This window comes from Papio anubis, chromosome 9 (assembly GCF_008728515.1).
Source record: "Papio anubis isolate 15944 chromosome 9, Panubis1.0, whole genome shotgun sequence".
Lineage (NCBI taxonomy): Eukaryota > Metazoa > Chordata > Mammalia > Primates > Cercopithecidae > Papio > Papio anubis.
Window position 1 is genome coordinate 12161626 of NC_044984.1, and position 22494 is coordinate 12184119.

Below are 22494 nucleotides of genomic sequence, written 5' to 3' on the forward strand. Positions count from 1 at the left end.
TCACCAAACTTACTCCTGACATTGGAAGAAGATAAGGAAACAGTTGTCTTCCATCCAAATGCACAAAATTCCACAATACTTGTGCACCTGGGGTAATATTCTGAACATGAGTAATGTGATCTTTTTCTCATCTGCCTGGGGAATCCATTTGCCCTGGAGATAGGATTTTGGCACTGTTTAGATGTTACAAAAGGAATGGAAAAAAAGAAATTAATATTTGGCTTCTGAAATTCAAAATAGCAACAAGACAATAGGCTTGAAATCCAGGCTATTGTTTTGAAAGCCAGTCTCTAAATTCCTTTATTTCTGCCCTTAGCTTGTCATCAACCAAACCTGGAAGACTTTGCTCAGTATTCTGTACTATAGACCTCTGGCTTCACGCAAAAACTTTCCAAGAAGTCCCAAAGCATGCAGAGTTTTATGGGAACTAATTTCTAGATCCTCAACTTCTACAAGTATGCATTCTAAAACAGCTTTTCTGAGAACTGGTGCAGTCGAGATGCCATGCTGGTTCTTGGTTTCCACTGAGCTTTTCTTCCATCTTACCATAGATTGCCGAACCTCTCTTCCACCTTTACTTCAAATCCTGCATTGCCTGAATTTAAAAACCTCCTGGGGACCAAACTAGGAATAACTGAAAATACTGGGGATAGTATTGAGAAAGTGAATAGCTCCAATAACTGGGTAACAAATCCTTTTAAAAATCAGGAGCTTTCCAAGTGCTTTCAACAAAATTGGAAACAAACCACTACCCAGTGGTCCACTGAGAAATTCATTAAAATAGTTTTCTTAAAAGAGTGCTCTTAGGCCGGGCGCGGTGGCTCAAGCCTGTAATCCCAGCACTTTGGGAGGCCGAGACGGGCGGATCATGAGGTCAGGAGATCGAGACCATCCTGGCTAATACGGTGAAACCCCGTCTCTACTAAAAAATACAAAAAACTAGCCGGGCGAAGTGGCGGGTGCCTGTAGTCCCAGCTACTCGGGAGGCTGAGGCAGGAGAATGGCGTGAACCCGAGAGGAGGAGCTTGCAGTGAGCTGAGATCCGGCCACTGCACTCCAGCCTGGGTGACAGAGCAAGACTCCGTCTCAAAAAAAAAAAAAAAAAAAAAGAGTGCTCTTACCGGGCACAGTGGCATGTGCCTGTGTTCCCAGCAACACAGAAGGCTGAGATGGGAGGATCGCTTGCACCCAGGAGACTGAGGCTTCAGTGAGCTCTGATGATGCCACTGCACTCTAGCCTGGGAGACAAAGCTAGACTCCGTGTCTTAAAAAAAGAAAGTTCTTCTTTACAGAAAAATGCTAGTTAATAAATACAGACTACTACAGTTAGAACACCATTTTTGCAACCCCCAGTGAAATAACTGACTCAGGAAAAGATCACTAAAGGTGTTCAAAGCATAAGATGAAAAGTTGTTGAACAGGTTCTTTGTAGCTTACAAAGTGCAAAGGGATGTGTGTCCTTTTTCAATGGAGTGATTGGGGGGGTCATCATCTCACCAAGTGACCAAATTTCACGTTACTAATAGTGAGATAAGCTGAAATTATGTGCCTAACATGAAATGATGTAACCTACTCAATGTTACTGAAGTATTCTTTCTAAAAATGTTTAACCTGAATATAATCAAATCTGTACATATAATGTCAAGGTGTTGTTTTGTTTTTTAATAAAAAGGCAAGGGTTGGAGAAACAAGTTATAAGATATTATGAGGAAATAATCAGCCAAATCGAGAATGCAGAATAGTCTACAAGACAACTAGCTTAGACTCATCAAAAAGTCAAATCATGAGATAAAAGGCTGCCTACCACAGTAAGTTACCTCCATGTTGACAGCAGTGCTCAGGGTAAGGGACTTCTGCCTTGACTCCCTTTTTGAGACAACTGCCCAAGTCCCTCATACCCCATTCCTTGCATTTCTATGGCTGTTCAGGCCAAGTCCACAATAGCATGGTCAGACAGAGATATGATAATCAATGATTCCAAGCCTTTCTGTTCCCTTGAAGGATGCTGAACTAACAGCCAGTAGGCCAGCCACAACCAAGGCAAGGTAACCCCACAGCAGGGGCCAGGGGTACTGAGTCTGCCAGGGGAGGTGGCCAATACTCCCTGGGAGATTTTTCTGAATCCAAAGATGGGCCATGAGTTCACCAGCTACAGGCTTCAGCATCAGAGGACAGCATGTTCCCCAGGGATCAGGCAGACAAGGGGTATGTATTAGGTTGTTCTTGCATTGCTATGAAGAAATACCTGAAATTGGGTAATTTGTAAAGAGGTTTAATTGTACACTTTTGCAGACTGTATAGGAGGCATGGTGCCCACATCAGCTCAGTGTCTGGGGAGGACTCAGGGAGCTTTTACTTATGGCAGAAGGTAAAACAGAAGCTTGCATGTCACATGGCGAAAGCAGGATCAAGAGAGAGAGTTGGGGGTGGTGCCACACACTTACACAGCAGATCTTGAGAGAATTCACTCACTATAGTGAGAATAGCACCAAGACATGGGGGATCTGCCCCATGACCCTAACACCTCTCACTAGGCCCCACTTCCAATACTGGGGATTACAATTCAACATGATATTTGGCAGGGACATATATTCAAACTACATCAGGGTGTCATCCTGGAAACCTGAAAGTACCTCAGTACATACATACTCTAGGTCCAGAATGAAGCCAGGAGGTACCCTCTCTCTCATCAGTGCCACAAAGATACGTAATTATACCCCCATTTCCCCCCAAACAAATGAACGTCATCTTCAGAAAAAAATGACAGGACCTCTTTGGGAGGTATTATGAAAGATGAAACATTTCATCCATAGGAGACTAATACTGTCTAAAGGAACTGAATGAAATTGAACTATATTTGAAACAGGATTAGACACTTTGGGTTTGTTTTTTTTCTGTAACCTAACAGGTTGTGGTGGTTTTAAAATACATCCACAAATTCTTTGATATGCCTTCAAAGAATGCATCTAAGTTCTGGCTGCCACATTAGCTTTTAGATGTGAAACCTAATCCACCTCCCCTTGAATGTGGGCTAGACTTAGTTACTTCTTTCTAATAAATAGAATGTGACAGAAGTGATTCTGTGACAGTTTCTACCTGGCTCTCACCTTTTTGGATTACTTATTCTGGGCAAGCCAGCTACCACGTCATAAGGAAACTAAGCTGCCTTGTGAAGAGGCCCACACATAGCAAACCGAGGCTTCTCACCAACCAGCACCAACTAGCCAACCTTATGAGTGAGCTGCCTTGGAAGGATATTCTCCAGCCCTAGTCAAGTGACCGTACCCCTAGCCGATATCTCAACTACAGCTTTTTGAGAGACCTGAAGCCAGATGGCCTAGTTAAGCTGCTCCTAAATTCCTGATCCACAGAAACTATGACATAATGTTTTTGTTTGCTTGCTTTCTTTTTTAAGCTCTGTTGAATTTGATATTATTCTTTCAATATACTAAACTGTGGGGAATTTTGTTATGCAGTAATGGATTAAACTCTAGACAAAATAAATAATCTACATTTTCATGAGATATCTGTAGTGAGTTAAATAAGTGTCTTTGCTCTACATGTGTATCCCTAATGTGGAAGACACATGGTTTTATTATGACATAGAACATTAAGAAGGGGAGAACATAATTAGGCACATAACACCGTTGTCTAAGAAAAAAAAGAAATCCCCTTAAGTTGAGATGGATTTATTTTGACTCAGAGGAAGTGCAGAGAACTCAAGAACCAAAAGTGGCAGCCAGACTTTAGACTGGACTGAAACAAGGGTCCTGAAAGCGGTAAGACCCAAGTAGTTAGTGACTCTCTTTCTCTAGCAGACCACATGGCCTACTGCCTCCAGTTCTCTCTGTCTCTTTATTAGCTGCATTCACCAGCTTCTCTTGATATCAACTAGTTCTGCTTGTCCCTTATCGTATTACTGGCCCCAAAATGGCTGCCCCTAAAGGAGGCCTGGGATCTGAAATTCACATGTCCTTATAAATTCAATGTGCCTGTCAGAGTGACCCAGTCTCTCAATGTTCTGACTCTAAATTCTTAGGAGGCAGAGTCTGTTTGACCCAGCCTAACTCAGATACAGAGCCAGATCCAACCAGCTGGGAGAACGGGATGGAGAAGAGTTCCCATACTACCTTCTCAGCACTCTCTAAAAAGGCCTGTTGGTCCATTTTATAAAAGGCAAGGGCAAACAGAGGGAAGAATGACTCATAGATGAAATGACTGGTACCTTGGTGTATCTGTTTCTAAAATTTCATTAACTTTCCAGAATGAGTCTGCCAATAGCTCTGGTCTAAACTCCCCAACCCCTATGACCTCCATTTCTCTTCCATTTGAATCACCTGCTGAACAAGCATGCCCTTCACACTGTGTGCACTGCCTCTGTGGCTTAGACTTGTCACAGTTTCTCTGCCTTGTCCTCCTTGTGAACATCTACTCCTCTTTTCAAACCCTGCTGGGTTTTAGCTTATCTATAGTTCTATTTCTCTACCACTCTGTATCCTTCCAAAATAAGTTACTTACATTTTCCTTTTCGCTATAATACTTTAATTTTCACATATACTACTTATATGATTGCATATATCATATTGCATTGACTTTCATAGATTCTTGTAGGGCGGATGTCATCCAATTCATCTTTATACCTCTAGGATCTAAAACAGCAAAGTAGGTGCTCAGCAACAGTGTACCAGTACACTGAATAAGCATGACTTTTGAGATTAACCTAAAACCACTTAATTTGTATTTTCCACTGTCCCTTTGAAAACACCCTTCAAGGGTGTTTGGTTGCAAGGTTGGTTCTTCTCTTATCCCTGAATTAAAACTTGGGTGGTCCCGTTACTTTTTCTGGTCACTTTTAGTTAAGAGATGTTAATAACTAAAATATCCAGTCCTGTATAACAGTCAAAAGTTGGCACCTGACTTAGTTTAGGCATTTCTCCTTTCTCTCAGTTTGTACCTTCTGTAGACAGGGAAGCCTAGATTTAGCAAAAGAGTGTGGCCACTTCTCTTTTTTCCTGACTTGTTTCCTTAGATCTTACCCCTCCTAGTTTCTGATCCCTCCAGCGTTTGAGAGGAGGATGAGCAATACATCTTACTTTGTTGGTACTATCATGAGCTGCCATCAGTTGTACCTCACAGGTATTAAAAACTGATTCCTTATATCATGAGAACTTATGTGGGTTTGGGGGGACAAAACTCTACTTCTATGAACTTTTCAACTATATCTCCTTTGACTAGCTGGCCACTTACCTAACTCCAGAAAGATCTTTAGCTTTTCCCTGCTGAAGTCTACTCCTCTCTTTGGGTGGTCATCTTGGTCAGGTCCAGTGATGACTTGTTGCTGGCTTCTCGTCTTTTTTTTTTTTTCAGTAACATTAGCCAGGTTAATGGTGGGGTTTCGCCAAGTTGCCCAGACTGGTCTGGTCTTGAACTCCTGAGCTCAAGCGATCCTCCTGCTTTGATCTTCCAAAGTGCTGGGATTACAGGCGTGAGCTACTGCACCTGACACAAATTTAATTTCTTGCGTCCCAAAAAGAGGCAGAAAGAAAGATGGACTGGATACCCTCATTTATAGAACTGGAACCCCATACTGGTACAACATGAAAGTTTCTGAACAAGGTCCAACAGGTATTTGATATCCACAAAGCACAAAAGACCTAACTATACATATTTTTTTCCAACTGGACTTAGCCCCTTTCTCCTTTGCTTTCTGAGCAAAAATACTACTGGCCTCTAGAAGCTGAAATAACCCTTAAGAAACTGACGCATTACTTGTCTTTGGCTCTAGTCCTGGCTCACTCTAACTCATAGAAACCTTTAAAGACAGAGATCAATCGGTCCAGCATTCCTATCTGTCCCAGGAAGACTCTCGGTCACTCCTGTGTGCCTGCTTTTCAAGAAAAGGAACCCAATTAAAGACAGGTAACTTCACATGGCAAAAGATTTTCTTGGCGATTATCACTACCCTTTTTGTCTTATATTCAATAACTAAAGTAGTACGGTGATTTCAACTTCTGAATTATTTATAAACCTAGAAACCAGAATTGCCCTACTAGCAAGCAACTTGTCTCTTAGAAGCTGAAATTCCTGACCATGCCACTTCTCCTATTCCAAGTGATTATCTGTTCCCTGAAAGGCTACAAAAACAGGCTTGAACCTCACCTTTCTCACCTGTTACTAATAACAAAACCACTTGTGTGGTCAGAGCAGCCACATCAACCCTGATAGGCTACAGGAAAAAGCTTCATTATCAATGCCCTGCTGCACATGCATTCCCATGTATAGCAGCCTCTCATTGGAAAAGAACACCCACATTTCAATCATGCCTTGATGCCCTCCCCAACCAATGAGGATTGCAGGTTGTAAAGGTCCACCCCAACCCACTACTGCCATTGGCCCTGCTGATGGCCCAAGATTCACTGTGTGTAATGCAATAAAGACATCATTATCTGTGATGCCTGTGCTGGATCAAAAGACCAGCTTGGGAGATTGAAACTTTTCTATCTCTACAGCTAATCCTGTGTATCTCTGGCAATTATACTAATGGTTTTATCAATGACCTTTCTCAAATTAGTATGTCAACCCCATTCTTATCACAGTGGCCTCCCTCCTGAATAGAGCTCATGATGCCCTACTTATCTGCCTGTCTCAAGTTCTAAACTTTATTCCTCCAGAAATTGTTCAAATATACAACCATCCAGATCAAGAGATCTTAAGCCACAGGTTTAATATATTTTCTCCTTCTAGAGGGAACTGTTTTTTTGTTTGTTTGTTTTCCAAAACGGAGTCCTGCTCTATCGCCTAGGCTGGAGTGCAGTGGCACCATCTCAGCTGACTGCAACCTCCGCCTCCTGGGTTTAAGCAATTCTCCTGCCTCAGCCTCCTGAGTAGCTGGGATGACAGGCGCGTGCCACCACGCCCAGCTAATTTTTGTACTTTTAGTAGAGACAGGGTTTCACCATGTTGGCCAGGCTAGTCTCGAACTCCTGACCTCATGATCCGCCCGCCTCGGCCTCCCAAAGTGCTGGGATTCCAGGCGTAAGCCACCGTGCCTGCCCCTAGAGGGAACTCTTAAAGCAGTGGCTCTCAACCTTAGTTGCAAAATGGAGGGCTTTAAGAAAATACTGATGTCTGGGCTCCACTCACAGAGATTCTGATTTAATTGGTCTAGGGTAAAGCCAGGGCATTAGGATTTTTTTAAGCTCCCAAGGTTATTTCAATGTGTGGGCATGGTACAATACCTGTCTTAAAGTTCCCTAAATACAGAGGGACCTAGATAGAGCATCCACAATTCAACTGGTAGGTGGCATGTACTATATACCAAGTCCTATGCTACCGTGTTTTGTCATTACAATAATTCTATGGCACAGGCACTATTATCCTTATTTTACAAATAAACTGAGACTCAGACAGGTCACACAAAGTGATTGGCAGACCCTAAAGTCAAAGCCCAGGTCTGATTCCCAATTGTACACACTTTATATGATGTCATATCGAGATGTCATGCTTCTCAGAGCTGGATGATCCCACTCCCTAAAACAAGACACCCAGGCTTCAACCCTGAAATCCTATTCCATTGCCTCCATGGGTTTTTCCTGCAGCATCTTCCTATGCACTTCACACATACAGCGCAGTTGCCAGGATATACTGTAGGCTGCCAAAATGAAATGAAGTCACTTTCTTGGCAAGTGACTACCATGCCTGGCTCTTTACTGAAGTACTTCCATTCTATATATTCACACCGGGATCCTTCTCCATCACTGCTAGCTTCAATCCTGTGGCTTTCCATATTTAGCTTTTCTTACAGATGAAGTGATATTGTTTACCTATCAGCCATTCCTTTGTTGGAGTAAAATTACGTATTCCATCAGCATTCCTCTGCCTTGTACTCCAGATAGTATACAAAGAATCAAAATATACCAGTTAAGTGGCATAGAATTGCTGCCAATATCAAGATGGACTCTAATATCTAGTGAACTGGGAGGCTAGAGGCTATAAGTATGCACTTTTGTAAGGTGTCAGTGACACATCTGAGTAATGTGGTAGCTAAATACCACCATTTCATTCCATGAAATCCACATTTCATTCCGGCTAAAGGGTAAAGCTGGTGAGAGGTGGGAAGGGCCAGGAGGCTCCATCGGAAGGAGGCAGACGCTTCAGGTGTTGGGTGGTAACTTTAAGATGTTGCGGGGCCAAATCCAATGCCTGTGCAGGTGTCCCATATATCCTGAGAGACAAAAAGAGGTCAGATTAGTCAGATCCCTCGAGACAGTTCCCAAATCCCTGACTTCTGTTACCGCGACTGTTCTTCCCAATTCCACCTCGGCCTGTGTTCAGGACTGTGGCTTTTAGAATCTTCCTCATTCCATTCCATTAGGGGCGTCCCAATTTCCACCTTATATACACCATGTACTAAATGCATGCCACTTCTGCCTGTTTATAAACATGCACAAGTTCACACTCTTTTAAGACAAATGTCCTCTACTGTCAACTTCTTTCGTCTGGCCTCCCAGGTAGGCTATAGAGCTACTGCCTTCATTTACCTCTCAAATCTTCCCATCTTTTCCTTCCCACGGTATTACCTTAGCTCACACTCATATCCTCTTGGTCACCAGCCAAAAAATAAATAAAACCTTTGGCCCTTCAGATTTCTGTCTTATTCTACAACCTCATTGATCGGCTCTCTCGCTCCCACTCCTTTACTACTTGATTCGCTGAAACCTCCCCTCACAGAGTTCACGGCCAATATAAAAACGGAAAGTAGGGACGACCACACAAACTTGTGGACTTTTGCCAGGAAAATCTCACAGAATGTGGCGTTGTGTACTTGAATCCATCAGATCAACGCGACGGATACTCCCCAAGGGCCAAATCGCGCCGCCTCCCACTAGACGGAAAGTTTTGAAACTTTTGCGCGCTAAAAATGATGAGCCAGACGCATGCGCAAACATGCCCTCCCGAGGTCGCGCTTCTCCTCAGGCAGATCTCGCGTGGTTTGGGGAAGGCCGGCCAGTAGAAAGGTTTTCCGTGGCGTTGAGATTCCCCCCGCCCTTTTTTTTTTTTTTTTTCTTCTTGCTGCACCAGTGGGTTAGGGTTAGTGCTGCAGTCAAATGAAAAAGGTCAAGATAAAAAATTAGACTAATATAACTAGCCGACAGGCTAGCGGCATTTCTCTGGGGCCAAGGAATTCCACGAAGCTCTCTGCGAGGCCCGGGGAAGCACAACTAGTTCTTCAGAAACAATTTTTTTTTTAAAGTAAAAATAAAGAAAGTCAGCCAGTTTATCACCTTGGAACCAGCGTTTTGTTTGGCTTTTCCGCTTTTCACTCTACAAAAAAGCCCATTGGCAGCTACCCAGGTTACCGTCCTGTTGCAATTGCGCCTGCGCGGCGGTTTGTTTACCAGCCCGGGCGAAGCGCTGTGTCCCGGTTCTCGCCGCCCCGAGTGCCTTGGTTTGGTCCCTTGACGTGTAATTCATAATGAAAGTCATGTTTTCATTTGGGAACACGGATCGGAGGCTTAAAACTGGACAGTTTAAGTGTCAACTTGAGACCAAGGAAAATAATGGTAGTGGAATCGGTGCGGGGCAGAGCCGTCACCGAAGAGGTTGATAATGAACCTGAGGAAAACAATAGCACCACCCTGACCAGAACTAGAAAGTGGCAAGCAGCCACAGTTAATCAAACTCATAGGTGGTATTTAGTTACTTATTTAGAATGTAGGCCCAGTTATGGTAAAATGCAAGTACGACCAAACCTAAGTTCATCTTGCTGGAGCAAACCTCGAGCAGTACCTACATGATTTAAGACTGACTTGAAGCAAAGTTTAAAAAAAAAAAAAAAAAAAAAAAAAGGCAGCCATGCAAACTTTGAAACTTAGAGACGACTCCAGAAGCATTAACCCAAGAAAGCACAAACCAACAAACAAATTTTTGAAATGGTTTGAAGATCTCTTCAAAGGCAGTTTCAGGTGGCTTAGAAGAGGATGTTGCTTATAAAGTGAAATCTGATGGAAACTTGTTTTACAGATATGACTGGATTCGTTTGAAAACAAAAAGGCAGGCAAACTGACTTTTTAAAAAGCATTTTTATGGAAGGATTTCTAATGATACATTTTAATGTGCTCAAAAATAACCTTAAATAACTGGTAGATTTAGCCAAACCTGGATCATTATTATCTTAGAGTTGGATAAAAGCATAAATGTTAACAATTTGGCAATTTTATTGGACTCTGTTATGTTTTTGAATGGTGAATTTGAAGTCTTCAACTTGTAACAAGAAATTTTCTACAAGGACAGTGGGATTTTCAAGAGATACGAAATTAAGCAGAGAATATGTATGGACATGTGAGCAGATGGAGCCAAATTTTGAAAGCTTTCGATGTGCCCAGCATCGGTCACAGAAAATCCTTTTATCTCAGGAAGCTAACCTCTGGATTTTCTCATGTTCAATATGATAAAATTCAGTAAATCCAGCTGTTTGAATACCTTTTAACACAAATTTGTACCAAAGTGGGAAGTAACTTTAAAATTCCACTCCATTATCTAGGGGTACTCTGACTTGGTTAAGGTAAGGTGAAAGTCGGTTTTCCAAGCCAGTTTTGAACTGGCATTTTCATCATAAAGAAAAAAAAAATGCAGATAAAGTGAATGGGTATCTTGTTCACTTTAATGATTAAGACTAACTCAGCAAGCTGGCTTACTTTGTCAAGGCAAACAACCAGTATTAAACAAACTGAATACTCTCATTGCACATAATGAGAAGGCTTGAATGAAAATTAAGTATGTGAGTGGAAGAGCTGATAAAGAACAGTGACTTCTTTGAGACTCCTAGTTCATTTACATGTGATGAAAATTATAGTGTAAGAATAGTAAGTTGTCAAATAAAACATTTTTCTTCACTGAATAAAAATCTTTGGTGAGTAATAGAAACTGACTGATGGATTGGTAATTTAGTCTGCCCTATGACTCAGAAAATATACTTACCAAAATTTCCATTATCGGTAGCTGAAAAAGTTAATCATGCCATTTCTTTAGCCAGTATTCTGGGCATGCTCCCCTGTGATTACCCTGATACTGTAAAATAGTGAAAAAACTGATGCCATCTGTATCCACGTATTTATGTGAATCTGAGTTCTCGAATTATTGTGACCCCAGGACAAACAAAAGAAATTGCCAAATAATGAATCTGATATGCATCCCTAATTACTCAAACTTGGTTGAAACAACACAATGTAACCTTACTTATTAACTGAATGATAGGACATTTTTTTTCATGATAGATAACTTAAAGCATTTTTTTTTTTTCTCGAGACAGTCTTGCTTTGTCACCCAGTCTAGAGTGTCATGGCTCGATCTTGGCTCACTGTGACTTCTGCTTCCTGGGTTCAAGCAATTCTCTTGCCTCAGCCTCCCAAGTAGCTGGGATTACAGGCGCACGCCACCATGCCCAGCTAATTTTTGGATTTTTAGTCGAGACGGGGTTTCACCATGTTGGCCGGGCTAGTCTCGAACTCCTGACCTCGTGATCTGCCCACTTTGGCCTCCCCAAGTGTTGGGATTACAGGCATGAACCACTGTGCCCAGCCCAAGTTATGTAGCATTCTACAGTCACTCCTAACTAATGCATAGAGAAGAGTTTGGGAGATAGGGAATAGGGAAGGTGAAGAATTTGGCTTATCATAGTCAGTATGAGCACTGAAATTAACTTAATCCCCAGGGAAGAGAAAGAATGAACTTGGCCAGGCGCAGTGGCTCACACCTGTAATCTCAGCGCTTTGGGAGGCCAAGGTGGGTGGATCACGAGGTCAGGAGTTCGAGACCAGCCTGGCCAACATGGTGAAACCCCATCTCTACTAAAAATACAAAAAATTAGCTGGGCATGGTGGTGCGCACCTGTAATCCTAGCTACTTGGGAGGCTGAGGCAGGAGAATCACTTGAACCCGGGAGGTGGAGGTTGCAGTGAGCCGAGATCATGCCATAGCACTTCAGCCTGGGTGACAGAGCAAGACTCTGTCTCAAGAAAAAAAAAAAAAAAAATGAAAACATACATATTAGGGCCAAATTGCAGGGTTTGTGCATGAATCCCTAATGATAAGCCAAATAAATTTTGCTTACTTTTAGCTCTGCACTCAGGTCTTAAGTATTGGGGCTAATTCAGTACTCTTGTCATACCTAAAGAAAGTATGTTTCTGCTGGCACAATTCCACGCCTATAGTCCCAGCTACCCAGGAGGCTGAGGCAGGAATATCCCTTGAGCCCAGGAGTTCAAGTCCAGCCTGGACAATATAGCAAGACCCCATCACTAAAAAAAAATGTTTCAATCAGAGGGAAGAGAATCATTAGCATGAGAGGGGAAAAGGGAGAAAGAAGGGCAAATTTGGTTTGTGACTAGTCAAATAATGCCCATTGAGGACATCTCTGCAGATGCACTGTACTTCCTGCTAGGGAACTCTGCCCTTGCCTCCATCTGCTGGCATGTTTGCATGGCTGACTTCATTCCATTTACATCTCTGATAAGGAAAGATACCTTTATGGTCTGTTATCTTCAATGTATTAAAGAGACTATTATCATAGTCACAAGATAGCTGCCACAGTTCCAAACATCATGTTCTCATATGAAATGTTTCAAATAGAAAAGAGAGTACGAGCCAAAAAAGCTTTTTTTTTTTTCCTTTTTTTTTTTTTGTAAAGATGGGGTCTCATTATGTTGCTCCTGCTGGTCTTGAACGCCTGGCCTCAAGCAATCCTCCCACATCGGCTTCCCAAAGTGCCAAAGTGCTGAGATTACAGGTATGAGCCACTGCACCTGGCCAAAAGCTTTCTTTTTTTTTTTTTTTTTTTTTTTTTTGAGACAGAGTCTCGCTCTGTCGCCCAGGCTGGAGTGCAGTGGCCGGATCTCAGCTCACTGCAAGCTCTGCCTCCCGGGTTTACACCATTCTCCTGCCTCAGCCTCCCAAGTAGCTGGGACTACAGGCGCCCGCCACCTTGCCCAGCTAGTCTTTTGTATTTTTTTAGTAGAGACGGGGTTTCAGTGTGTTCGCCAGGATGGTCTCAATCTCCTGACCTCGTGATCCGCCCGTCTCGGCCTCCCAAAGTGCTGGGATTACAGGCTTGAGCCACCGTGGCATGATTATGGCTCAGTGCAGCCTTGACTTCTTTGGCCCAAGTGATGCTCCCACCTCAGCTTCCCAAGAAGTTGGAACCACAGGCACACGCCACCACACCTGGCTATTGGTTATTGTTTTGTTAGACTTTCTCATAAGGGCAAAAATGTTTCCCATATGATATTACAGACTTCCATTTATTTCTTATTGCCCAGAACTATGTCATATGACTACCTTTAGTTTCAAGGGAGGCTTAGGGAAGTATGTACAGAGAAAACAGCATGTTTTTTTAAATGGTGCACTAAAAATAACAGGACTTGTGGGAAATATAGGGTTAGAAGCAGATCACTCAAAACCCTTGCAACTTTGTTAGTTGAGGGCTATAATAATTACTATGCTAATAAAAAGCTAACACAATTAAATTCCCTCTGACACTTGTACTCAATATCACAGTCATCCTTTAGGGCCATGCTGTCCAATACAGTAGTAACTGTAGTAGTTTGGGAGGCCGAGGTGGGTGGATCACAAGGTCAGGAGATCGAGACCATCCTGGCTAACACGGTGAAACCCCATCTCTACTAAAAATACAAAAATTAACCAGGCGTGGTGGCAGGCACCTGTAGTCCCAGCTACTCGGGAGGCTGAGGCAGGAGAATGGCATAAACCCGGGAGGCGGAGGCTGCAGTGAGCCGAGATTGCACCACTGCATTCCAGCCTGGGTGACAGAGCGAGACGCCATCTCAGAAATAAATAAATAAATAAATGTGGCTACTAGAAAACATAAATTGTCTTACGTTTCTGTTGGACAGTGCTGCTTTAGTTTCTTGAATCCTGGGGCACATGATTCTTTCTTGGATGTATATTCCCTTGAGGGTATTAATTCCAATTAAGAGCAGTTTCATCAAAATTAAAAATCTGCTCGAGAATTTTGCCTTTTTTATCAATAAGTTTTCCCCCAATGGGGCAAAATGGTTTTGCACCTTCATTTAGACTTTGCAGTTTTACCACAGAACTTAATGTTGTAAAAAACTCTTGAAGCCACCAAACAAGCCTCTATTTGCACCAAAGGAAGGCATTCTTACAGAATTTGCTGCTTTTTTTCTTAACATCTTTATATGTTGCTAAGGTTTTCTCTTTAATTGTGAGAAGCTTGTCCCTGCTTGCCCCAAAATGTTAGTGTGCTGGGAAAAATAATGAATGAAGCAATGTAATTTCTGAATTATATTGACATTATCTCTCCATTTGTTGGTTGCCCATTAGCTGATAATGACTATATCTGGCATATAAAGCTTTTATTGTGGGAGATAGGACTGCCAGTAGACAAAAGGGAGAGAAAATCCTAATCCTATAATTTCAAAGTGTTGGTACCCAATTATGGGATATTTTGGACAGTGTCCTTTCTATTCACCAAGTTAACATTTAGTTAATCGCCCCATTTGATTTACTCAATTACCCCTTTCTCCCAGCTAAAATCCATTGAGTTCTAAAGACCCATTTCAAAGGCCAGGCCAGGTGGCTCATGCCTGTAATTCCAGCACTGTGGGAGGCCACGGTAGGAGGATCGTTTGACTCCAAGAGTTAGAAAGCAGCCTGAGCAACATGGCAAAAACCCCACCTCTACAAAATACGAAAACTTTAGCTGGGTGTGGTGGTGCGTGCCTGTAGTCCTAGCTACGTAGGAGCCTGAGATGGCAGGATTGCTTGAGCCTGAAGAAGTCATGGCGTAATCATGGCACTGCACTCCAGCCTGGTGACAGAGTGAGACCCTGTCTCAAAAAAAAAAAAATAGACAAAGGCTATCTCTTCAGTAAATCTTTTCCTGATCTCTCCTATAGAACCTTCATAGCATTTTACTTGTATCATCTTTTTATAGAACACATATTTGGCATTATGTTTATGTTATTGTCTGATTTTTATATGTAGAATAATATTTTTAATTTGCATATGTAGAATAAAGCTCCTCCCACTGAAGACAGTGATTGTATTTTATTCACTTTTCAAAATTCCTCTGATGAGCAGCCTTATGGTTTGTACAAATTAGACACACCTAAATATTTGTTGAATTTAATTGTGCTGTATCCTAAAATAATAGAATATTAATAGAATAGAATAAATAATATATTTCTAAAATATTAATAGAATAATAGAACCTTATTCTGTTAGCAATAGAATAACTAGATAGAATATTTCTAAAATTCTAAATACAAGTTGGTATTTGACTCACATCTCTAGTGCTTAAAGTGCAACAGAATATAAAATAGTGTTATAAAGTCAGGCTAAACATGTTAGAGTATGTACTGGGGTTTTTTTAAAATTATGTTAAGTAATTATGATTACATCCATGGTAAATATGGACCTGTGATAAATCTAGATCCATACAGTGATGACTCACTTTAAAAGACCCTGGTTTTCTGGATCTCCCTTCTCCTTTTACTCATTGCCTTCTCCTTTTCTTCCTCTGTTTCAAACTATGTTTTCATTATTTCTCTGCCTTGATAATCACTCAAAACAAATCAGTAAGAGATATTTAACTTTTAAATCTAAAACGTCATACTCACATTTAAAGTCCTGAGAATGCAGCATTCCTGTTAAATAATGGTTATAATGAACTTAGTAATTATTAACCCTGGCCCTCTAATTACACTATTCTACACCCCAGTGATAAAGGTGTCAAAAAATGATGATTTAATTTTGTTCCAGTCTTTTCATTTGGATATACAGTATACTGACATGAATCTCATCACGACTGATAAACTGAGCTTGGATAGAAGAGCTGTTAGGATGACTTAGGTGCAAAAGAGAATCTACTGTTTAGGCAATCAGTATACAGTTTCCTTAAATTTTCTTTTTTTTTTTTGAGACAGAGTCTTGCTCTGTTGCCGTGGCTGGAGTGTAGTGGCGCTTTCGGCTCACTGCAACCTCCGCCTCCCAGGTTCAAGCAATTCTCCTGCCTCAGCCTCCCAAGTAGCTGGGATTACAGGTGCCTACCACTACACCCGACTAATTTTTGCATTTTTAGTAGAGACGGGGTTTCACCATGTTGGCCAAGCTGGTCTCAAACACCTGACCTCAGGTGATCCACCCGCTTCGGCCTCCCAAAGTGCTGGGATTACAGGCGTGAGCCACCGCGCCCAGCCTCCTTAAATTTTCTATAATTTATTTCCGTTTTTTGTATGATGTTCCTATGCTTTTCCCACAGAGCTAGGAGCCCCACAAAAATAGAGACTTTGTCTTATTTGCTTCTGGTGCTTGCTTGTCTCTATAACTCCAGCACTCAGCACAATGCCTGACACATTGTAGGTAATAAAGGATACATACTGAATAAATGAAGTACACCTGGGATCAAGTATCACATGTTCCAAATGAGCTTGATTGAGGTTAGATTACACTTATATTGGACATGGAAAGGATCTAGTACCTAATTTGAACTTGCCTCTATGTCTGCGGCATTGGTGGTTGGGTAAGGTCTATTGGTTGTGAGGCACAGTCTCACTTGTTACCACAACTAATATATGGAGTATGCGTGAGTGCGTGTTCATGTGTGTAAGAGGAATCTTAGCTGTATTGCGAAGTCCTAAGGACATGAAAAGCCATTGGGACCTTGAAAGGTTCACAGGTAAATGGTAATCAAAGATTCCCAAGGTCTGTGAATTCTAGACATCTTTGCCATAGAAGGCTATGGCCCCTCACTCCAGCACATAGTGATTCTGCTGGTCCCTCCATGTCTTCTCAATGCACCTGTCTGTTTTCTTCTTACTGTACTTCCTACTTCTTACTGTACTTCCTAGTTCTAATTCTTGGCTTAGCTAATAACAATTTTCTTTCTTTTGGGTAGAGCAGTGTATACCAGGCCCCATCATAAACCATAGTGCTGAGTCAGGAGCCCAAGCTAGTGGCTTGGAGGTGGAGTACTTTCTCTCGGAAGGGGCTATAGACTTTGTAAGTTCCGTGACTGCCATGTCTAGGATTCCTAATACCATGCACTGGGAGCCATCTGTGGGATCTTCACTAGAACCAGCTATACTTGCCAATCATATCTACTGGGTGCTAATTACCTACTTTGCAGTTATTTTGTTTAGAGCATTAGAATTAGCCTCATTGGAGGATACAAAAAAGATTAAAGACTATATAGATTTATATCTAAAGTCAAGGTGATTAAGTCATAGAGACAGTGTATGTGTTGGTGTGTATGTGGCGGGGGAAGCACTTTCTGAAAGAGCTATGTTTAGTGGGAAAGGATCAAGTTTAGGTTGTTATCTTGACTTTGTAACCAATCGTGTGTGACTATAGAGAAGTCACCTTTGATCTTTTGTTCTACTTCACTTGTTAAGGGTTGTAATACTTACCTTGACTGTATAGACAACTGTTAAAACACTATCATAAAGCCAGGTGTGGTGGCTCACGCCTGTAATCCCAGCACTTTAGGAGGCTGAGATGGGTGGATCATTTGTGGTCAGGAGCTTGAGGCCAGCCTGGCCAACATCGTGAAACCCTGCTTCTACTAAAAATACAAAACCTAGCTGGGCGTGGTAGTAAAGGCCTGTAATCTCAGCTACTCGGGAGGCTGAGGCAAGAGAATCGCTTGAACCCGAGAGGCAGAGGTTACAACGAGCCAAGATCGTGCCACTGCACTCCAGCCTTGGCAACAGAGCGAGACTCCGTCTCAGAAAAACAAAACCACAAAAAATACTATCATAAAATAATTGTTAAATTCAGATTATTGTGTAAGGTATGAAAATGATATAAAAATGTTTAATAGGTAAAATCTATGCAAATTTAGAGTTCAATTAAATTTGGTGGGGATTAAAACTCTTGTGTATGCATTTGGAAAAGTAAATTATAAATACGGTTGTGGTCTGGAATAGCTGTAGGATTAGGGCTGACAGTTCTGGCCTTGTGCTGCCCTCCTGTGCTGTTTAAATAGCACAGCAGGTCAATTACATTCCTGCTTCATGAATGTTCCGAATTGGGGGAGGGTAGTCGATCTCATTACTAACCCTCTTCTGTCCTCCTGTGGCCACAGAGCGCCTAACTATTTGGATGTTTCTGGTTCTTCAGTAAAGGAAGTGAAGGAAAACTACTTGGAAACATTCTAGGTCAGACAATCTAATCCTGAGTTATGGAAAAAGGCAACTCATTGCAAATTGAATTTGACATTGGAGATATAATTGATACACAATCTAGAAGACCTCAGCAGATTATCGAGGTTTGGTGTTTTTCTCCATTATTACAGCATTGGGAAAGGCTCTTTGTCAAGAATAAATAGAAATGCTTTTTTTTTTTTTTTTGAGATGGAGTCTCGCTCTCTCGCCCAGGCTGGAGTGCAGTGGCGCAATCTTGGCGCATGCCTGTAATCCCAGCTACTTGGGAGGTTGAGGCAGGGAAATCGCTTGAACTTGGGAGGCAGAGGTTGCAGTGAGCCGAGATCATGCCATTGCACTCTAGCCTGGGCAACAAGAGCGAAACTCAGTCTCAAGGAAAAAAAAAATTGCTGAGAATTTATAATAAAGCCTTACACTGTTTATTTGGTTAATAAGATAGTCTATTATGGTGGGAACAGAAGATGCTGTTCTATAGTGATTGATTTTCTAAGAACACTCGGCAGTTGAAATGTGGGACTCACAAGTAAAGCTAATTCTTTGCTAATTCTCTTAGCATATCCTGCAAAAGTGGTTACTTTCGAAGATAAGGTCATTTGTCAGCATGGCAATTTTTTTTTTTTTTTTTTTTTGAGACAGGATCTTGCTTTGTCGCCCAGGCTGAAGTGCAGTGGCATGTTTACAGCTCACTGCAGCCTTGAACTTCTGGGTTCAAGAGATCCTCTCACCTCAGCCTCCCCAGTAGCTGGGACTACAGGCACACACCACCACATACCCAGCTAATTTTTGTGTTTTTGTAGACACGGGGTTTCACCGTGTCTACAAGATCCGGGCTGGTCTTGAACTCCTGGGTTCAAGTGATTCTTCAGCCTCCACCTCCCAAACTGCTGGGATTAGAAACATGCGCCACCAGGCCGGGCGCGGTGGCTCAAGCCTGTAATCCCAGCACTTTGGGAGGCCGAGGCGGGTGGATCACGAGGTCAGGAGATCGAGACTATCCTGGCTAACATGGTGAAACCCCGTCTCTACTAAAAATACAAAAAACTAGCCGGGCGTGGTAGCGGGCGCCTGTAGTCCCAGCTACTCGGAGGCTGAGCCAGGAGAATGGCATGAACCTGGGAGGCGGAGCTTGCAGTGAGCCGAGATCGCGCCACTGCACTCCAGCCTGAACCTGGGAGGCGGAGCTTGCAGTGAGCCGAGATCACGCCACTGCACTCCAGCCTGGGTGACACAGCGCGAGACTCCGTCTCAAAAAAAAAAAAAAAAAAAAAAAAAAAATGCGCCACCAATCCTGGCCAGTGTGACAATTTTTTGATGACAGTTAAGAAAAGATATTGAAAGAAACAGTGTAAAAGCAGGCAATGAAAGAGTGGAGAAAGACAATCTGTGGCACCTTTTTAATGTGCTTGCTTCCCCATCAGCCAGCCCTCACCTCGGCCCCAGCCTGGCCTGTTGCCAGACTGGTTTCCTGATCGGAACCCATCTACCCTCTGCTTAGACTAGGAGTGTGTGTGCATAATTTATTCATGTGGGTTTACAGCATGCATACACATGACTTTCTCTTTTTAACCCATCCCAGTCGGGCTTTCACATCTTTACCAAGACTCCTCTTATCAAGTCATCAATGACCTCGATGGCCAAATGTAATGGTCAGTTTTCAGTGTTTATCTTACTTGACCTGTCAGCAGCGTTTGAATCATTTGATCATGCTCTCCTTCTTGGAACACTCTCTTCACTTGATCCCTGGGTCACCTCTCTCTTGGCTCTCCTCCACTCTACTGGGGGCTCCTTCCCTATCTCCTTTATCTAGATACTTCTCATCTTGATTTCTAAAAGTTGTAGTATCCTAAGGCTAACTGCCTAGGTATTTTCTATGTCTGAACCCACTCCCTTGGTGATCTTATCTAGTCTCATAGCTTTAATATCATCTAAATGCCAAACATTTCCAAATGTGTATCTCCAGCACAGACCTTTCTACCCTGAATTCCAGACTCATATATCCATCTGCTTACTCAACATCTCCATTTGGATGTCTATGGACATCTCAAACTTAACATGACCAAAACAAAATATGTTCATCTCTCAATCAACCCCATCTCAGCAACTGGTCATACCTTTCTTCAGTTGCTTGGAGTCATCATGAACTCTTTCTCACACACACAGACCATTTCCAAATCATCAGCAAATCCCATTGGCTGTATTTAAAAAAAAAAACACTATCAACTCTCTATCCTTCTTTTCATGTACACTGCTGTCACCCTAGTCTGAGGCCCATGACCTCTTATCTGGATTACTGTATAGGCTACTATGATACATAGTCTCCCTACTTCTCTCTTGCTTCTTTGAAATACTTCTTACTCAGCAAAGTGACAAAAGTTACCCGAAGTCAGATAACAAAACTTTCTGCTCAAGGATGACGTACTTCAATTGGCATAAAATCCCGTCTTTACCATGGCTTATAAAGTTTACATGATTGGGGTCTCTACCTCCTTCCTCTCTGACTTTATCTCCTACTCCCCAGCCTCCACTCACCATGTTTCCAGCTTACTAGTTCCCTTATAGTCCCTCAACTATCCCAGGCACATTCCTACCTCAGAGCCTCTGGATTTGCTATTTGCTGTGCCTGCAACACAAAATTACATGGTCCATGCTCTCATTCCATTAAGGATTGTACTCAAATATCACTTTATTGACAAGTTCTTCTTTGTTCATACAGCATCTGCCTTCGTTACCCTCTGTACTCTTAACTAGTTGATTTGTCATATTAGCACTTACAGCAACATGACATATTATGCTTATTTATTTGTGCATTGTCTGTCTTCCACACTTGAGTGTAAGTTCCGTTTCATGACAGCAGGGACTTTGGCTATCTTTGTTCTCTGCTGTGTCCTCAGAGAGTCTGGCATCTGGTGAGGGCTCATTAAGAATGTAATGAATGAAGAAATGAACAAATATTGATGTGGATAATTATTCCGAGAGTTGGTCAAGAACAGCAAGTGGGTAGTTTCCAGTTTTGTTTTACATGGAAGTTTGTATAAACGGAAGACTAAGATCAGAATCAGGGAAAATGTTCTCCTTTATGTCTTCTCAATGTAAAAAATAGAACCTAGTTGAATATGGTGGATTGGTAATAAATATGTTTATTGTTCCAAATTCCATATTTTATTTATTTATTTTTTTAGGGACAGGGTCTCACTCTGCTGCCCAGGCTGGAGTGCAGTGGTGCCATCATAGCTCACTGCAGGTTCAAACTCCTGGCCTCAAGCGATTCTCCCACTTTGGCCTCTCAAAGTGCTGGCATTACAGGCATGAGTCACTGCACCGAGCCCAAATTCCGTATTTTAGTCATACAAGTTGTCCACTTATGTTTTAATCATGGAAATCAGATTATGTGTGTGATCATGAATCCAAGTTTTGCTATTTCTTTTTTTTTTTTTTTTTTTTTGAGGTATGACCTTGCTCTGTCGCCCAGGCTGGAGTGCAGTGGTGCGATCACAGCTCGCTACAGCCTCGACCTCCCTAGCTCAAGCGATCCTCCCACCTCAGCCTCCTGAGTAGCTGAGACTCCAAGCATGTGCCACCATGCCCAGCTAATTTTTAAATTTTTTGTAGAGATGGGGTCTCGCTATTTGCCCAGGCTGAAAAGTTCATTACATTTCCTATTCTTATGATGCTGGCAATGCTGGTAAGTTTGCATTAGTTCATTACATTTTACTTGGAAATGAAAGTTTTCATCTAAGTAAAATGCCTGATGTATTTTTTTCTTTAAATTCTGACCCCACTAGATTAGTTTTAAACCCTTCTTGAATCTAATTTTTTCAAAGATGCCATTTTTCCAGGCATTTGAATTCCATTTTCTCTAGAGCCTTTGTTTTGTGAATATTGCATTCTAAGTAAATTAAACCAATGAAGCCTTAGTGATATAACTGCAAACCCATCAAGTCACTGCATCTTCTACAGTGGATTCTGGACTCAGCTTAAGTAGGATTAATAGGTACACTAGTCCTAGTGCCTTCTCTGCTCTCTTTTGTGGCGTTGGAACACTCAGTTCTCTATTACAGGGCTTCATCTGCAAGAGAGGATAATAGCATTTGCCTCACATCTGTGGTCTTATGAGGATCAAATGTGATGACACCAAGGAACCTGCTTTAAAGTATTTAAAGTGGCCGGGTGCGGTGGCTCACACCTGTAATCCCAGCACTTTGGGAAGCCGAGGCTGGTGGATCACGAGGTCAGGAGTTCAAGACCAGCCTGGCCAAGATGGTGAAACCCCATCTCTACTAAAAATACAAAA

General features: G+C 42.1%; 1 protein-coding gene across 2 annotated transcripts in view; it reads right to left on the reverse strand.

The window, feature by feature from the left end:
• Positions 1–6810, reverse strand: part of GPR19 (G protein-coupled receptor 19) — a 59338-nt gene extending 52528 nt beyond the window's left edge. The window contains exons 1-2 of one of the 2 annotated variants that reach the window (XM_017945680.3): positions 5248–6810; positions 14–173 (exon numbers count right to left, since the gene is read on the reverse strand). The gene's annotated coding sequence lies outside the window, so the exon portion shown is untranslated. The remainder of the gene's footprint in view (positions 1–13; positions 174–5247) is intronic. The other variant, XM_017945681.3, reaches the window with a different exon arrangement.
• Positions 6811–22494: the final 15684 nt, after the last annotated feature.